The sequence below is a fragment of the Pinus tabuliformis genome, chromosome 2_2, assembly GCF_031772625.1.
Source record: "Pinus tabuliformis cultivar Carrire ecotype Pingquan chromosome 2_2, CPIR1, whole genome shotgun sequence".
NCBI lineage: Eukaryota > Viridiplantae > Streptophyta > Pinopsida > Pinales > Pinaceae > Pinus > Pinus tabuliformis.
Genome location: NC_142300.1, coordinates 58,302,321 through 58,322,385, shown reverse-complemented (window position 1 = coordinate 58,322,385; position 20,065 = coordinate 58,302,321). Strand labels below are relative to the sequence as shown.

Sequence of the window (20,065 nt, the reverse complement as noted above, 5' to 3'; positions counted from 1 at the left end):
TTCTAACACGTTATTTAACTTGTTTTATTAAATTGTTTAATGAAATTATCTAATTATTGTTTTGTACTATATATTTTGTATACATCGGCACATTCCTTTGGGATATGCCTCCTCCCCCACCGGAGGGATGAGATGTAGAGATGGGCAAGGCCCAAAAGGGTGAGGCACATCCTCAGATGTAGAGGGGTGCGGGCATCCGGGCCCATAGGGTTGGTCTCTAATTTAGGATGGGCTATTGAAACCGAATGTCTATACTTTTGGTTGAGGAGGGAGTCCACCCTGCAAGGGCTCGAGACATAAGGGAATATCCTAGGCTCCTAGAGATCTTGAGGGACTGTATGTGCGATATGATGACTATTATGTGTCATATCATCAGAGCTACCAGGCTACTAGCAGTGAGGAGGGATGCAGGGCATGCAACAGATGCATCACATGAGTCTTCATGCAATTTTATCCTGTTGAATCATGATGATGAGTGTGGCGATCATGCTTCTGGTAGTACTACCCCATCAAATCATGGTCATGGTGTTGGTGATACTTCTAGTAGTACACCTCCTCATCATTCGCCTGATGATCACGTCCTATTATTGGCGAACGTGCCTCATGTTTCTCTTGAGAGAGAAGACCAGTCACCTTCTCCTCCACCTGATAGTTCGATTATTGAGGCCGTACTTGACCATCCATCATTTTCTATTTCAGATCAGGTTGCCACTACTACGTCTGTTCTATCAAATATTTGATACCAGTTATTTTGCTTGATGTAGTTGTTTGACTTGTTTGTGTGTGTGTCTATATATATATATATATATATATATATATTGTGCATTTTTTTTTTCATGTTTATGTACTTAATTTACATGTTGGTGTTGATTTGTATATTCTTAGGTCATGTTAGATATGTTCATTTAATGTGCTTGTAGATAGATGTTTATGTGATAGCAGTTATTTGACATGAGATGCATATTAATTTGAGGATGTGTGTGGTGATAATGTTAGATTACAATGCTTGTGTTTCGTTAGATGTGATCACGATGATGATGCTCTGTTAGATTATTAGATTTGTGTGTTAGCTAACGATGTTTATATGTACTAGAGGTGTATATAATTAGATGATGGTAGTGGATTTGAATGTGTATCTTAGATGATATTTATGTTTGTTAGAGGTTATCATCAAGATGTTTATTTTTATGAAATAATATTTATTATAGATTATGTATTGGTGAACTTATATCAAAATTTTATATTTGAAATTATATGCAAAGCGACTTACTTTAAAAAAAAATGCAAAGATTTTTTTATAAATTGCAAAGTTTAGTATGGTTGAAACTATAATTGTAAAATTACAATAAATATTTTGCTATATCTTATATATTTCATTCATATTCATTCTAACCTAATTAGTATAATATTTCAATACTCACAAGGAAAAAATAATCAAAGGTAAAATATTTTAGTTAGTTCTTAATAAGACGAAAATGCGTAACTCATTCAATTTTAATATAAAATAATAATAATAATAAATTATTCAAAAATACAATTTAAAGAATGAAAAATTACACTATGGTTGATCTATATATAGATATAGAAAACCACGATAGATCTATCTTAATCACAGATTTATCAATCACTAAAAGAGATTAAATCTTTTGACATGTACATCATTTTGGTTCTATTTTGGTTCTTTATTTATTATTGTGGTTTAAAGTTATCTTTTTTTAATAATAAATATGAGTTAAATAATACAAATATCATACTATATTAGATTTATCTTTTTGAAAAATAATATATTTGATTATTTCTTAATGAACAACTAAAGAAATATTATTTTTTCCACATACTTATCACAAGATAGTCACTAAAATTCACGTTTTCGCATTTCTTCTAACTAATATTAGATCATGTTCACAATATACAGACATGTCTATTTTAAATAATTTACTTATAAATACATTAAAAAATAAAAATATTTATTTTACATAATCTAAATAGGAAATAAAAAATGCATCACCAAGTTTCATTAGAAAGTCAAACAAATGCCTCTTAATCACCATCACATTATTTATCATTTAATTCTTAGCCTTAAAATATATATTAATTCAACTTGTATTTATAATTACCATTGAAAAGAAAATCCAAAACTCTTCCATTATCCAGGAAGACAAAACCTCTGATGCATCCATGTAAGGCCATTTGTTTCTCTTATGGTCCATAAAAAGATGTAATCAACATTTTATACATGAATAAGACCTCCTTTTAGTTTACATAATGTTTCAAGAACTAGAATTTAAATATAATAAACATGACTTTACCTCTCGTGTCAAGAATTTAATATTACATATTAATACACACATTTTTCATTGCTAAAGCCCCCATAGATTTATCACTACATGACTTATATTGATTTTGAAATAAACAAGAAGAAAAAACATGTCAACTCATTAGTAAACCAATAAGTATCTAAATCTAGATTAAATCTTCAATGTTGTTTCCAAATTCCCTATTTTCTCATTATGGTTATATTCTTCTCATTTTCCTATTTGATTAGGACTGTGACCTTGAATCCTTATTATCATAGATATTTTATACCATGTTTTAAATTGCATTTATATTTATGGGGATACATTGCATAGTGAAAATAAGGGAGGTTATTTTACTATATTGAAAAACTTTGACAATGGTTGTGTTAAGCCCTTTTAGTACACATATATAACACAAATATGATTTTCCTTCTCCATTTTCTATCACTTTTTGAGTTATTTTAGATTGATACTCACAAAGTCCTTTGAGAAAGGAGATAATATGAGTATATTTATCTTGATATCTTAATAAAATATAGTTATAAATTGATAACTCATGCTTAGAATTAAAATTTGTTGATCCATCCTAATGTCTATCCAAAGCATATAGAAGAAGTCTATTGTAAATTAGATTTAAACACTTAAACAAATATGTTAAAATTTTAATTTTTAAATTATAGATTACACAATTGGAAATACTTAATTTTAAGTTTAAAAATGTTTCCACTACAAAAAAAAGGTTTAAAAATGCTTATGAATCTTACCAATTGTATAATATGCCAACAAGACGAATAAAAGAACAATATAATTAGTGAAATAAAGAAAACAAAAGCATACAACATTAGTATAAATGATGAAATAACACAAGTAGATATCACTCTATGTTGTCATCACCCCGATTAACTTCCTCGCTTGGCACAATAACATTGTTGTTCTCAAAAATATGTTTTGATCTAGGGTCGTGTATTAATACGAACCACCAATCCCTATCCAACACATTTGGGTAAAAACCACCTAGTTGCAGTGTTTGGGGAAAACATAAGGCTCCCTAGCTTCATGCCACATCTTTCTAGACTTGATAGATATCAACCCACTATTGTGATCTTCCTCTACATTATTTCGATCAAATGTTCCCCACCACTTACACCTAAAAATAACATATTGGAATGAAGAGAAGTCCACTTGAATGATGTCTTGTATCTTTCCGATGTAACCTAACATCCCTTGTATTATGTTTTTATTGTGGTGGTTACACGATGGTTAGCACAACTAGATTGGTCAAACTCGAATTCCACTCCACAGTCTTGTGTCATGCATCCATCATCGACATCCTCTGTGAAAAAATGATGTCCATATGCCAACATAGATGGGAACCTATAAAAAAAGTGAAAAAATCACAGTGTCATGTGTCTAATAACCCGAACATAATTAAAAATATAAAATATAGATGTTACAATTCAAAGGTGCATTATGAAGTTAAAAATGTACAGAAAGAGATTATTACCAAGTTGTTGCACCCAATCCCTATATTTAGTGCATCCTCTTTAGCATGCAAGTAATGAACAGATGCACCATATTTCTCTCTGACTTGATTAACAACCCAACATTTAGGGCATGTCATTGGCATATTTTATTTTAAATGATAAAGATAAGGCACACTTCTACCATTTAATTGTTTTAATTATTTCTTGTCACTGTCCCATTTCCTCCTCTTCTGCTCATACAATGCAACCCATGGTTGTGTTGCTGGATTCAATTTTTGAATTCGCTGATGAAATCAAACCAACATATATAGTACGTATGAGATCAAAATATGCATTAATATGAAGTTCACTGTGAATAGTTACTATGTAGAAATTTGACAAATGATAAGTCACTTAGTCTTTATCATGTTCCTCTTTCCATTTGTTTGGAGAATATACCCTTCTCTTTTGTCTTCATCCCTTTCCTCATCCCAAATTGCCGCAACTAGTGTGTTGTCGATCTGCTTGATGTACTCACTGGCATAATAGAAACACTCATACGATATATGTTTCTCTACCAAAGACCCCTCGGGTTTTTCCCTTGTCGAACAAAACCTTTCAAATTATTCATGTACCTCTCTAAGAAGAATATTCAACAACAAGAAACTACCCCAACTAATTCAATCTCATCTAGAAGATGAATGTGCAAGTCTATGAAACTCGTCAGCAATTCCTTCTCAAACATACAAACAATCTTAGTTATCTATTGACACCATCGTGGAATGTTATCCTTATGAATCTCCTTTGATGTGATCCAATGTACAAATGCAGATAATTTAGATATGGCACCTCGTAGATCTTGGGGAAGTCATGGTTCACACACCCACGCACAAGCAAAGGATAATGACACTACACATTAAGTAGTACATTATACAAAAATTAATTATAAAATATCTCATTACATAAAAATAATAAAATAATGCTTTTGACAGACGTAGTCTTAGAAGGTTCAAATGGTCATGCAATTTCCACCTCGACAAACAGTCTTCCAGAGTGAAGCAGTGTCGTAGTGAAGACCCATATAATGAAGGCATCCTCACACTCATTATAACTTCCCTTGCCAAAGAAATATAATCTTTTTTTAAAATCCATGGGACATCACCTTCTTTGAAAGACCAGAAGGGTCCAGCCTCTCCTCTAGTTTCTTGTCTTTGTCAATCTTTATTTTTAGTTTTCGAAGAAATATGATCTCTCCTAACAACCAATGTGTCATTTTTTTCGATGATATGTGCCTCCATAAAGAAGATGGGACATTTGTAAATATATGCATGGGATCTAGTAAGTGGGAAAGCTTGAGATGCTCCAATAAAGGAGCTCATAAAACACAGATTTCTTTTTCATCCCAATGGGAATTTTCTCAATATAGATTTTGAAGAATTTTGGATCATCAAACATAAGCTCCCCATTTGAATCGAACATTTCTGCAAACTCCTTCTCCTTCTCTCTCTCATATGCTTTAAGCCATTCAGATGGTGTCAGTATTGCAATTCTTTTGGTTCTCTCTAGTTTACCATTGAAAGCGGATGTTGCTCTTTTGTAAGGGTGTTCTTCTGAGAGGAATACCCTGGAGCAATCATACACTACTTTTTGTAGGTGGTTGGACCACCTAGCCTTTAGAGAAGGTCCACAACATGTACATAAATTATACCCTTTTGTTACAAGACCTGCAAAATTATTGTGTACAAGGCACATTAGCGATCATGAAGATCGAACAATTACAGCGGATTAAATTAATATGTGAAACAATATTGTTATGTATATAAACAAATCAATAAAAATGTAATTTACCAAAGCAAACTCCTAAACCTGGAAAATTATGTATGGTGTAAGCACATATGCCATACAATGTAAAATTACTCTTCGTTGCAATGGGTATTGATACATCGTACACATGTATCCCTTCCCATAATTCCTTTAATGCATCTACCAATGGTTGTAAGTAGACTTCCATATTCTTCACTTTTTTTCTATCGTGGACTATGAGAGCCAACAGAAGATGTTCATTCTTCATGGACAAACATGGGGGGAATATTGTTATTAATCACTACTACAGGCCAAACATAATAGTTGGTGTTTTGGAGGGAATATGGGTTGATTCCATCCATATTGAGTCGTAGACTTCGTATTTCATCCTTGAATTTTTCAGGCCATGTATCCTTTATATGCTTCATGGCTATTGAATTTGTTGGGATTTGCATAACTCCTGACTCACTTTTGTGTGAGACATGCCATTCCTACAACATAGTAATTCTTTTCAATGAAAGAGCCTTTGGATCCTTGGGATTATATGCATGTTCCTTAATATATTATGAGGAGGACCATGTGATTTGCCCAGTTTTTTTTATATACGGTACCTATCATGCCCATATTTCAGACATATCTCTTTGTCTACATATTGTCCTCTATATAGAATATAATCATTCAAACATGCATGATAAGATATGTCCTCAACGCCCAACATTTTCAACAACTTCTTTTTCTCTTTGCATCTACCCAGCAAGGCATTATCACTCGGAAGAACCTTATTATTCAATAACATGCATTTAGTGGGGAATATAATTGTACAATGTCAATATTTAACATTCATAAAACAGGCCATTTTTAATGTTGATTGTGTGACAAGAATTCTCAAAATATAAGGGACTTGATCAATCATGCAAGTGAAATACCTCAATATTACTGAGAAACATGTACTCGACATGCCAAACTTTGCTTTCAAGTTGTACAATAACAGTGTTGTCCCCAACTGAGAAGACTTTGACTTGCCACTAGGTCTAAAGAGGGGTGGTGGAAGCAGATTTCAATATTTCGAATAAGATATCAGAGATATGAGCATCATACCCAAGCTCATTGTTATGGACTTCATCTAACAACATTGCCTCCATGGTAGTCATATTCGGTAAGTAATCATCCATACCAACCTCTATTTGATTTCCTCCATTGCCAACTTGTGATGAAGAACTAGTATTGTTGTAGTCATTCCTAATTCGTGAATCTAGAAGTTGTGGGAATTGAATAGGTGGTTGATTCAACCACTCTTTGTATGCTTCCTCTCCAAGTCATGCTCTTAATGCAAACTTCTATTGATTTGACGTTGTAGTGGGGTGCACCGTAAAATGGTAGGTGGGTCGCTCATCATCACTAGAATCCTAATTTAAAGAAAAAAAAAATAACATTAGTACATCAATGATATTAGTAGCATGTGAGATTGAATGATGCAAAAGGAAAGAGCAAATACACGGAGCTCTGGTTCTAGGGTTTAACAAAACTAGTGGCAGAGAGTACCAAGCATCCATGGAGACACGGGGAGGAGGGAGCTCCACTCCCTCCTACAGTTATATGGTAGCAGACAGAGAAAGAGGAGGGAAAAAGAATAAACCTCCAAAGCCTTGGGAGGTCAAGGCAAAAGACACAGACACAGAAACTCAGAAAGCGGAAGGTAGCGAAAACAATGTAGATCAAGGGGCCCATGAAGAAGATTGTCGGGAGGAAAAAGTGGAAGACAGAGGTCAAGGGTCAGAGAATAGAGCTAAGATGGGGCCTTGTAAACCCAAGACCACAACTAAACCTCGGGTTATTCTGAACGATCCAGCTCTGTAAGCACACAGAGATCACATGGCTAACTATACCATCATATGTAAATTTATGGGAATCTGGCCATCAGAGAAAGCATTGTACACCTGGATAAAATACAGCTGGAAACCAAAGGGGGAGTTAAATATTCATCTTGGATCCAAATGTTTTTTCACTGTGGTGTTTACGAACATGGAAGACAGAGACAGAATCTTTGAAGGAGGGCCATACTTCTTTGCAAGTGTTGGGCTCTATATGAGGCCATGGACGATGAAATTTGTGCCTGAAAGAGAAACCTTCACTTCAGTACTAGTATGGATTCGACCATACTCCTTACCTTTAGATTATTGGATGCCAGAGTCTTTAAAAGCTATAGGCAATAAATTAGGTCATTTCTTAAATATTTCAGAGGCAACTCTAAGGGGAAAATATACATCCTATTCCCACATATGTGTGGAGATGGACCTATCTGGAGCCCTTCCAGATGAAGTCAATCTAGAAGTATATGATGAGGAATGGGTTCAAGCAGTTGACTATGAACATATCACGTTCAGATGTCACCAATGTCATGAGCATGGGCATCTATCTAGAGATTGTCCACTCAATCGAAGGGAGGAAAACCTAAATCCCAACAAAGGAAAAGACCAGACAGGATGCACTAAAGTAGGAGGGAAAGGAAAAGGGGGAGGAAGGAAGACACAAAAGAGCCCCAGTGTGACTAATAAAACAAAAAGTTACAACAACTTTGAGATCTTATGAGAAAAAGAAGTTGAGGAAGGGGATAAAGAGAGTATAGAGAATCAGACAGCAAGGGGGAAAGAAAAAGAGACCAGCATGGAGCACATTCAGGAACAAAATGAACACACGATGGACTCTTTGAATACCATGGAAGTAGAAAAAGATCAGCAAATGACTCAAAGTGAAAGTGGTACGGAGGATCAAGATTTGCAGGAGATCTTGGAAAGGGAGAACCTAAAGCTGGAAAAGTTTCTAGAATAGGGCGGAAACCTGGGAATAAACTCCATCCCGCAGGAGGATGTGGATAAATTCCAACAGATATTCCTTAACAAAGCACATCAAACAGATGTAGGAGTCAAAAGAGGACATGACAACCAGGAAAACAAAGGAACCTCCTCAATAGGATTAATAACCGAAAAATTAACAAAGAATCCAGGCAAAAGGAGGGGTAGAAAAAGACAGAAGGAATTACTACTGGAGTGTGGCAAGCTCATGATTGATTCAGGAAGGATGAAAGACCTTTCTAGTTACTCCTTTATAACCCCACCTCAATGAAAATCACAACCTGGAACATTAGAGGACTAGGGAGCAGAAGAAAACAGAGGAATCTTGGTAAAAGGATTAGAGAGGAAAAACCTGACATAGTATTCATACAGGAAACAAAATGCTCAGTGGAGAAGATCCGTGAAAAACATAGCAAATGGGTAAATAGATATGAATACCTTGAAGTTAAGGCAAATAAATCTGTTGGTGGTATTCTCACTCTCTGGGATCCACAGAAATTTGGTGTGATTGATGCGGAGGCATCCAGACATCACCTTTCTCTGATTTTCCAACTGGTGGGAGACAGGAAATGTTACATGATCACCAATGTCTAGGGTCCACAACCAATGGAGGACAAACTTTGGCTCCTCACAACACTGAAGGACATGAAAAAGAGAGACCTAGCTCTACCATGGATTCTTGGAGGTGATTTTAACATAGCAAAATCACTCAAGGAGAAGAAAGGAGGAACTATAATACTTGGGAGAGATTCAATTGCCTTCTAGAACTTCATCACCAATATGAAATTGGTTGATATGGAAACAAGCAATGGAATCTTCACTTGGAACAACAAAAGAGGAGGCCCTACCCAAGTGGCCTCAAAATTGGACAGATTTATCATTTCAGAGGAACTTCTTCTCAGGGGAAGCAGCATTACTGCACTCATTTTACCTTTTGGGGGTTCAGATCACTGGCCTATCCAATTAGAAGCCTCCTTTTTTGGCAAACCAAGGAACACCCCCTTTAGGTTTGAGAATGATTGGCTCACACATTCAAATTTCCTCACTAATATTGAACAATGGTGGAAGGAAGATCTTCACCTTCAAGGTTCAAAGATGTTCCTGCTTCACTGCAGGCTCAAACACATTAAAGGCAGACTCAAAGAGTGGAACAAAAAGGAATTTGGTAACATCTTCAAAGCTAAAGGAGAGGTGGAAAAGAAACTAAAGGAAATAAACCAGATTCTTATCATAGAAGGATACACAGATGAAAGGAAAGAGATGGCAGAGTTACTCCAGCAAGAGTGGGACAACAGATGCCTTCAAGAGGAAATACTCTGGAGACAGAAATCCAAAGTACAATGGATCAAATAAGGGGAGAGAAACACCAAATTCTTTCACAGATCCACCATAGCTCACCAAAACAACAATAGAATTGTGAAACTTACAGATCAGCATGGTGTAGAGAGAAACACTCATGAAGAGATGGAGAAAGTTCTACTCCAACATTTTCAGAAAATTGTTGAGGAAACCTCGGAAGATAGATACCATTTTACAGAAAAATTCACTCAGTACATCCCTAAATTGGTCACCAGAGAAGATAATTTCAATCTCAATAGACCAGTAACAGTGGAAGAAATTGAGGAAGCAATGAAAGAGATGCAAAATGGGAAAGCACCAGGACTGGATGGCTTCAATGTGGACTTTTTCAAAGCTTGTTGGAAGATAGTGAAACAGGACATCCTGGAGGTTGTGGAAGAATCTCGAAGATTTAAGAAAGTCTTAAAAGTGCTCAATGAATCTTTCATAGCCTTAATCCCCAAACAGGAGAAGGCCACCTCTCCAGATAGATTTCGACCTATAGCATTATGCAATGTGATCTACAAAATTATATCCAAAGTCATTGCCAATCGTCTCAAACCTCTTCTCCCAACCCTAGTGTCAGAGGAACAAACAAGATATGTGGAAGGAAGACAAATTCTAGATAATATAATACAAACACATCAAAACGGTTCATTCACTCATTACCAACAAATAGGCTAGAATGATAATGCAGCTATACATAGCAAAGGCCTATGACAAACTTAGTTGGTCATATATGAGAGCAATTTTAAAATCCTATGGCTTTGACTATAACTGGATAAAATGGGCTATGGCGCTAGTTACCACAGCTAGTTGTTCAATTCTTCTCAATGGCGCTCCTTCCAAAACCTTCAAGACTTCTAGAGGTCTAAGGCAAGGAGATCCTCTTTCTCCTTTCCTCTTCATTCTAATGATGGAAGGGTTAGGAAGAGCTATCAGAGCTGCTAAGGAGGAAGGTAGAATTTAGGGACTAAGACTCACTCATGGTGGGGACACGGTGACACATCAGCAATTTCTGGATGACACTATGCTTCACGGCACTCCCACTTTTAAGGAAGCCAAAGCATTCAAACAGATTCTAAGTGAGTTTTCTAGGGCAGCAGGCACTGAGGTAAGTCTCACTAAATCAAAAATCTTCTTTTTCAATATAGATATCTCAATTCAAAGAAATCTTTCCAGAATTTTAGGCTTTCAAAGGGAGACACTACCTGTGAAGTACCTGGGAGTTCCTCTTATTGACAAATCGCTTTACAAGGATATCTAGGAGCCTGTTATTAATAAGCTAAAGGATAATATCAGCAAATGGACAAACAGAGTACTAAATCTAGCAGGGAGACTAGTTCTCACTAAGGCTGTCCTACAAAGTATCCCTATCTATATGTTATCTGCCATTCCAGCACTAGCTGGTGTATTGACCAATATAAGAAACATTCAGAGAGACTTTTTATGGGGGAAAGGTGAAGAAAAGAAGAAATGGGCCCTTGTGGCATGGGACAGAGTATGAAAACCTAAGTCCCATGGTGGCTTGGGTCTTCATGACCCAGGAATTATAAAAGGAGTTCTTGGTGCCAAAATATGGTGGAGATGGCTGAAAGAAATTCAAGCCCCTTGGGCAAAACTCTGGAAGAACAAATATGCTAGTGAATGGCAGGAGGAAAATCTAATCAGAATGACAGGACAAGTAAAAGGTTATGTAATTTGGAATAGGGCATGGGAGAATAGAGCCCTAGTCCAAAACCATAGTTTCTAGGAGATCAGAAATGGGAACCTGGCTTGGTTTTGGGAGGACAATTTGCAGCAGGAGGAAAATCTCCGAAGCGAAGAATTAGCAAACATTCACACTGATACCATCAGCAAAGGACTAAAGTGGGTAAGTGACTATTGGGACCAAGCAAGGAATGATAAGAAATGGAGAACTTGGAAACTTCCAGATTATAGTGGAATGGGCATGTTGCATACTCAAGCTACAGCCCTTCAAGGTCTTTTAGACAAGAGACAAATCTTGAACTCAAATTTGAATGATCAACTAAGATGGGGAAAGAACAAGACAGGTCTCTTCAACCTTAAGGAAGCCAAAAAAATAGATGCAGGGCTAAACCATCCTAACATTGATAAGACATGGAAAGAAATCTAGGAAAATCCTCATTGGATGAAATTAAAATTGTTCAAGTGGCTAGTTCAACAGGGCAAGATTCTGACTTGGGATAACCTAAGAAAAAAGAGGTTTGTTAGCCCCTCAAGATGTCACTTATGTAGACAATAGGAAGAAACTACAAATAATCTCTTGAATAGATGCACTTTCACCACAACTCTTTGGAATTGGGTTGGAGAAGTCTTTGAGTAGACAGACAGAGATGCTAATGACATCATCACCACTTTGAAGAACTGGAGGAAAAATTTCTCGAATAATGAGATCATAAACTCTGCCTGGATGCTGACCCCAGGATTCTTAATCTGGAATGTCTGGAAGGAGTGTAACAATAGGATTTTCAAGGAGAAAGTGAGTCCGGTGAGTAACATCCTCAAACTGGTCCTTAAACAACTCAAAGAAACTGTACATATCCTGGGAGGAGAAGCTACAGGTAAACCTATTGAACAAAGAGAGGCAAGAATATTGAAGAAATTAGAGCTCAAGGTTATTCCCCCTCAGGGTTCTATGCAGATTATCAAGAAAACCTCAACAGAAAAGTCTTCTTAGCAACCCCCTTCTCATGGTTTTTTAAAATTCAACATAGACGGGGCTTCAAAAGGGAATCCGGGAGAAGCAGGTTATGGAGGGGTTCTGAGGGATGAGGAAGGAAACATACAGGTCATCTTCCACAGTTATCTTGGCAAAGCTACTAACAATATGGCTGAGCTCATGGCGATGGAATCATGCCTGGAAATACTGCTCAAGTACAACATTCAAAATGTCATCATTGAGGCTGATTCAGAACTAGTCATTAACTCAGTAAAAAGGATAAATGTTGGCATTGCTCCTGAGAAAATCTCAGAACATTGGTGGCTTCCACAAGTCTACCAAAGAATCCAAGCACACCTAAGAATATTGAGAACCCTTAGGTTGGTGCATGTTCGTAGGGAAGCCAACAAAGTGGCTGACTGGCTTGCCAATGAGGGGGTACGAAATAAGCATATCGATCTCTGTGGCTAGTGGGAGGAGATAACAGATGAAAGGTTGAAGGAGGGATGTTCATCCAGAGCCCTTAACAACCGACAGCAGCATCAGGAAAACCAAGAGACTGTATTTTCTAACACAAAGCCACAGTAACGGGGTTCAGTTATTCTGGTTTCATCATGAAGTGTTTTGACATAAGTGTGATCCCTTTTAGGTGGCAGGTCTTTGGCGGCCTCATTAACGCGAGTAATGGCAATCCAGATGTCTCAGGGGGCCAGCTGGATAGAGGGATCTTCATCTCCCTTTGCCCCATGAGCCGGAACCCGGATTTTCTCGATAACCGCAAAACCCCAACTTTTATTCCGGTGAACAGCTTTACTGCCCTTGCAGTGGTTTCCGATATTTCGCAAGCTCATCAAGCAGGAAGTGGTTTTTCTCATTTGGGAGCGATTCCACTCACCACGCGACACGTGGCTAGGGGTGGGGTGGAATTACCACCTTCATCGTGCGCTAACTATCGGTGCTCTTAGCCCGCACGATATGATCCGTAACCGTTGGATCAAGCGAGGATAATCTATGGCCAGGATTTTGCGTGCAAGTTGGTGGGTCCACATCAGGGGTTATGTTTTGAGTTGTTCACAAGACCTCTCTGGGATCATGCGCAAATGGTGGATTTCGGAGGGTTAAAGTGATCTAAGGTTAAGCCATAAACGAACCCGATAATATTATAGATTCTGGTCTATTAGGTTTATCGGGTCCGATTCATTTGTTAAAAGGTGTGCTTGTTGGCCACCCGATATCTTTCTAATCCATTGGATCATCAGTTCATGATCCAACAGTCAGTTTTGAACTACAGGTTTGTTTTGGAGGGCCCGCATCCTTGGTTATGATTTGTCATTTTGTGACCTTGTACTGGGGTTGGCCTATCGTATTGGTGGGCCTCACAGCCACGGTCGTCTTTGTACAATATTTCTTTTTTTAATTAAATAGAAGGATCCACTCTTGCCTTAGAAAAAAAAGATATTAGTAACATGTCAATGCAATTGGTTTGTTGAAATTACATTATACCAAACAATTATTACCATCAATGACCCAGGATTGCGGTTGGAAGATGTCATTTTCCAATTGGCAGGGTGAAGTGGTTGTCCATTTTCATCTACCAATTGCTTGCGTTATGCTACTCCTAATACAATTTTGCGACGTTTTTGAAATGGAGGAATATTTTATGCATCTGAACTCAATTCTAAATCAGGATCTTGCAAATTTTGATACATTTTTATTCAAATTAACATGGATTAAAAAAAAATCAATTAGATAATTAAAATATAAATAACATATGAACTTACTCGAGATGGAAAGGGAGAAATCCACGAAAGACTTTGATCAGCAATATGGAATGAGCTAGAATTTGAAGAATTGGCCATTTGATATTGTTGGACACCTAATCCTCTATGGGTTAGTGTGGAAGCGGAATAGACTAAGGAAGTCCAAGAGACCTTGGGATGTGGAACCCAATGGTCACACCATGTACTATAAATGTATATGTTTTGTTAATAATAAATGTACTCTCCTATTTATCATTCATCTTATGTTGCTGCCATGTGTGTTTTTAACATGGTATCAGAGTGGGTGATATCCTGCCCTGCTGATATTTGAGCCATTTATTTTATGGCCTTTCTGTGTAGGTCATTTATGCCATCGGTTCTGCATTTTATGAATATTTTCTCAACGAAATTCTAGTTGCAACCTCTGTCATTTCTCCAGTGCCATTTTTGGCTTCCCTCTGCTTTATAACTCCCTATTATGCCCTCCTGCCACCTTCTTGTGTGTCAGAACTTCCATTATTCTTCTCCCTGCAAACTCACCAGCGACCGCTTGGCCTTCCGCCGTTGCCTGGCCTGCTCGACTTGAGGATCCGTTTTCCGTGCGTTCCACATAGGAGTGCTCTTATAAGTGTGCGAATCTGGGAACGTGGGCAGCCATGGAGGAATGTGTTGATGAGCTAGGGTTTCCTTCATCTGCAGAAAGGTAGGCAAAAGTTTCCGTTTTTTCACCACAGGGAACTGCGGCACTGGGCGGGCGAATGGGATCTCTTCCTAATATCTTTTGCAATTGAAAAGAAGGCCTGCTCCACATTAATGTTTGTTTTGGCACTGGTTTAAAAAAATTTAATGCCATACTCATCTGCAAGTGCTTGACCGCGTTCAGTTGAGACAACTCTCTTACTCTGATCCATATCAGCCTTGTTGCCAACCAGTATTTTGTTCACATTATCAGAGGCATGCTGCTCAATATTCTTTATCCAGTTCTGAATGTTGTTAAATGATGATTCATCTGTGACATCATACACCAGAAGAATACCCATAGCATTCTGATAGTATGTTGTTGTAATCGTCCGGGAAACGCTCTTGACCAGCAGTGTCCCAGATCTGTAATTTAATCCGCTTCCCATCAAGCTCAAATATCCTGATCTTAAAGTCAATTCCTATGGTGGTGATGAAACTTGTGGTAAAAGAGTCCTCAGTTGATACGCTCGTGGCCTATGCGTGAGATCAGTGAAGCACTCTGAATTGGTGTGATTGAACAGCTGTAAGGGTTTTAGCTTTACACCGACTTATTTGCCCTTGTTTTGTCGTCTTTAACGCGGTAAATACACAACTTGATTAAATTCTATGCTTTTCGAAGTTTCCATGGCGCTTTGTAATTGCAATTAGAGCAGATAATTTATGTTGTATCACCCTGGATTCATCGAATTAAGTATTGACCTCATAATCACTCTCATCAAGTTACTTGACGAACGTCTCTACCCAACTTTATGATTCGCTTCAATCGAGCTAGAGGCAAATATCATCTCTAGGTTTTTTACATCTACTTGTATAATCCTGCAGCAGTAGTTGTGTTTTGTATTTACTTGTAGCAAAGTCCTAGTAGCATCATAGAGTAATGTGGTCTTTGATATTAGCTGGCAGCCGTATCTGGGTTGGCTTTCATAATTTAAGCACTTATGCTTTGCATGATCTTCTACACCTATAAATTTAGGTGAGTCTTTGATCTCAGATTAAAATGTATCTGAACGATTCAGTGACACCAAATTTATGCTCTGTCTTTCAAATGATCTAGTTTGTAGTTTCCAGTTTGTGTGGAGTGCTAGAATTTGCGAGCCAGAGGAAACGGTGGTGCATTTGCATTTTCTCAGCCCTAGATAAGTCTACAGTATCTGCTTACGTCCAAAATTCTTGAGAGGAGTTATTAGCTAGACCGGGGGAAGAGGTTGTGCCTCCATTATTTTTCTGGGCGTTTGTATCAACGAATTCGAGCTACACTGGTGGTGCAGTGAACTCTTAACAAAGGTACTGTTGAAATTATAACACCCATGGAGCTTATTAAGAAAGGAGACAAGGTTGGTTCTTCCGAGGCAGTTTTGCTGGCAAAGCTTGGCATTCGGCCATTTTCCTATGGATTGATTGTGCAGTCTGTATACAACAATGGATCGGTATTTGATCCTGAAGTTCTTGATCTCACAGAGGATGATTTAATAGAGAAATTTGCTGCTGGTATTTCTAGTGTGACAGCTCTTTCTCTGGCGATCAGTTATCCCACAATTGCAGCTGTTCCACATGCTATCATCAACGGTTACAAGAATGTATTAGCAGTTGCTATTGAACTTGACTATTCTTTTCCACTGGCCGAGAAAGTGAAGGAGTATTTGAAGGATCCAAGCAAGTTTGCAGTTGCTGCTGCCCCAGTTGTGGCATTGTATTTAAAACTCATTATGGTTTTTGTGTTCAGTGTTGAAGTTCCCGTAGAGTATTAAAGTATATAGAAGTTATCCCCTTATTCCAAAAGTTGTATGATTTCACCATTCAGCCAAAACTTGGTGCAAATCGAAATTGGAGCAACTTCTAATATCTTTGAAAATAAGTTAAATAAGTGTATTTTTTAATTGAAGCTGACACTCCACATTTACAGAATTTGATTTGTTGACAAAATGGGAAGACTTTATGGAGTATTAGAGTTACTGAATACACTAATACATTCTAGTGTCGAAAACATAGTCGAAATCAACAAAGACTCTCTCTTTGAAATGCAGACCTGTCTACAATATGCACAAGAACAGATTGATTTTTTGCAGCTTGAATCTCAACTGCAACAGGAAGAATTACAGCAGAGGAGTCATCATTCTGAACTTGTTTCTGTTCAGAACATTGAAATAGACTCCCATGAGAAACAAATTGATTCAAATCGAGTACCCAATAAAGCAGCAGTTGTGCATGCACAAGCAGAAATTCAGTCTGCACTTCCCAAGTCGGTCATCAGACCTTGGGAAGAGCTTGTCCATAACAAGCACAAAATTGGTCTTGGATATGACAAGGACGTGTCCTTTCATATTCCAGATTACTCAAAGCCCATCCAGTTTCAGAGTGCTGGATTTCTTCATGACAGTTCATCTCCAGCTGTTCTAGATTCTGCCCCTCTTCCACAGCAACAACAACAAATTGTGAAATGCCAACACTGTGACCGAGTTGGCCATCTGAAAGATCACTGTTTTGGTCTTCATCCATGTAAGCATTGTCATAAAACTAGTCATTCTTCAAACAGATGCTTCAGAAACAATCCTCCTGCAAGAACAAAGATTCATCTTGGATGGATCGCTTCTTGGCAATGGGCATCAACAGCCAAGAAGATATTTCAGTCACATGTCAGAACTTGTTCAAGAGTATTGAATAGTCTTGCAGTTGAGTTTTCTCCATCATCTCACCTTGTATCTGAAAGGGGAGGAAATGATGGTCATCTACAAGCTTCAAAGCCACATCAAGCGAGCCTGAGCCACAACCTGCCACACCAGATTCAGAGTTGTAGCCAGAGACAAAGATGCCCCTGAGCATGCCTTCAGTTGGTAATTTGGGACACTTCCTCTAGCAGAAGACTTCAGCTTCTTGCCAGTTTTGAAAGAGTTCCAGGAATAGAATTGGGGACACTTCCTCTAGCATAAGACTTCATCTTCTTGCCAGTTTTGGAAGAGTTCCAGGAATTGCATTAAGCATTCCATAGTTGTTGGTCATCCTTAAACCATCACAGGTTGAGACCTCCCTTTTCAGGTTGAGATTCTCCCTTTTATGCGGGGTGAGACCTCCCTTTCATGGTTGAAGGTTTCCCTCTTCAAAACATCAAGAACACTTCCTCTAGTAGAAGACTTGAGCTTCATGCCAGAATTGGAAGAGTTTCGGGAACTGCACTAAGCGTTTCAGTGTTGGTGGTCATCCTTAAACCACCACCCTTTATACCAACATTTCAGAGAGCACATTCAACCTAGTGCTGCCATGCATTTTTGCACATTTTGTATTACAGCTCTCTTCTTGGACTCATACATAACCCTTCGGATTAAGGGGGGGAATGTTGGACACCTAATCCTCTATGGGTTAGTGTGGAAGCAGAATAGACTAAGGAAGTCCAAGAGACCTTGGGATGTGGAACCCAACAATCACACCATGTACTATAAATGTATATGTTTTGTTAATAATAAATGTACTCTCCTGTTTATCATTCATCTTCTAGTGTTGCCATGTGTGTGTTTAATAGATATTATGAGATTTTCTCCCTGCATTTGAGAAAAAAAAAGAAATAAAATTTTAGGTACATATCTAAAATTAATTTCAAAAACCATATAACCGCAATCTGAATTTCAATATAATTTTCAAACCATTTTTCAAGAATAAGGCAACTTTAAATGGAAAATGTATGCTATGAACTATTGTAACTTATGTGGATGTGTCCTAAAGTATAATTTGAGATGAATATGCCATTTTATGTGAAAATAAAATTTCAGATTTCTTTTAAACCCTATTGGTGCTCTTAACAGGACTAACGCACCGATGTGTTTCAATAATAACCACACCGGGGTGTTAAAATAATAATTGCACCGATTTCTAGCATTTCAAAAATAAAAATAAACAAATATTCCATCATATCGGTGCTCTTATTAAAAACAACATTGAAGCATTTAAATAAAAACAGCACCGATCCACACCTATTTCCGAGATTTTGAAAATAAGAATGAATTCTAGCATGTTCGTGCTCTTATGACAATAACAGCACGATGCATTTAAATACAAACCACATCGTTCGTTAAAATATTAACCACATCGTTTCAGGATTTCAAAAAAAAAAATATATTATATATATATATAAAATAAAATTCTATCATGTCGGTGTGTTTAGAAAATTTGGTTCCCCAACAATTTCGGTGTGTTTTTCTTGTAAACGCATTGGTGCTATTTTATATCGAATGCATTGATGTTAAGTGAAAAAAAAAAATATATATATATATATATATATATATATGCAAGTTTTTTTCTTTTTGTTTTTAATTGAAAAATGAGCACAATTTTATTTTTCGAAATCTAATTACATCAAGTCTTTTAATTAGTAAAAAAAATTATTCACTATTTCATCATTTTTCCTAGAATTTCAAGGGAGTGATTTGCAAGAAAGATATTTTGAGTAACATAACTATTCAAAAGATCAGAAGTTGAAAGATATGGTGATTCACTCAAAACTCTGCATAGTAAAAAATTTAAATTTTATTGTTGATTTTACTAATAAAAAAATTTACAATTTTTGTTAGGGTTTAATTAAAACAAATATTATTTTCAAGAGACATACTAGGAGCATTGTGGAGAGACAGAATATTTTGGAACCGCAGAAAGATTAGAATTTGAAAGCTATGGTGATTCACTCAAAACTCTTCATAGCAAAAATTATTAATTTATTGTTGATTTTACTGTTAAAAATTTTTACAATTTCTATTAGATTTATTCAAAAAAATAAAAATAAAAACCCTGCATAACAAAAAATTTACTATTGATTTTACAAGCAAAAATTTTTACTATCTTTGTTTCTATTTAAATTCAATTAAAATTTAGAAAACAAAAAAAAAACAAAACAAAAAAACAAAAAACAAAAAACAAAAAAAAACAAAAAACGAAAAACAAAAACAAAAACAAAAATCAATACTTACCTTAAGCCCTTGCTTTTTCTTGCTTATGTGACTGCAAAATTTTACCTTAGAATTTAACTACCTCTACCACTTCACAATTAGGGTTTTTCAAAATTTTAGATTTAATGGTTTTGTGTACTTACTATATATAGGGTGTTTGACATGTAAAGTAGGAAAATCACTTATTGAATTAGATG

At 36.8% G+C, this 20,065-nt stretch overlaps 1 pseudogene; it reads left to right on the top strand.

Moving 5' to 3' along the window:
* Nucleotides 1-16,218: 16,218 nt before the first annotated feature.
* On the top strand, nucleotides 16,219-16,685 carry LOC149191464 (large ribosomal subunit protein uL10 pseudogene; annotated as a pseudogene).
* The last annotated feature ends 3,380 nt before the right edge of the window (nucleotides 16,686-20,065 follow it).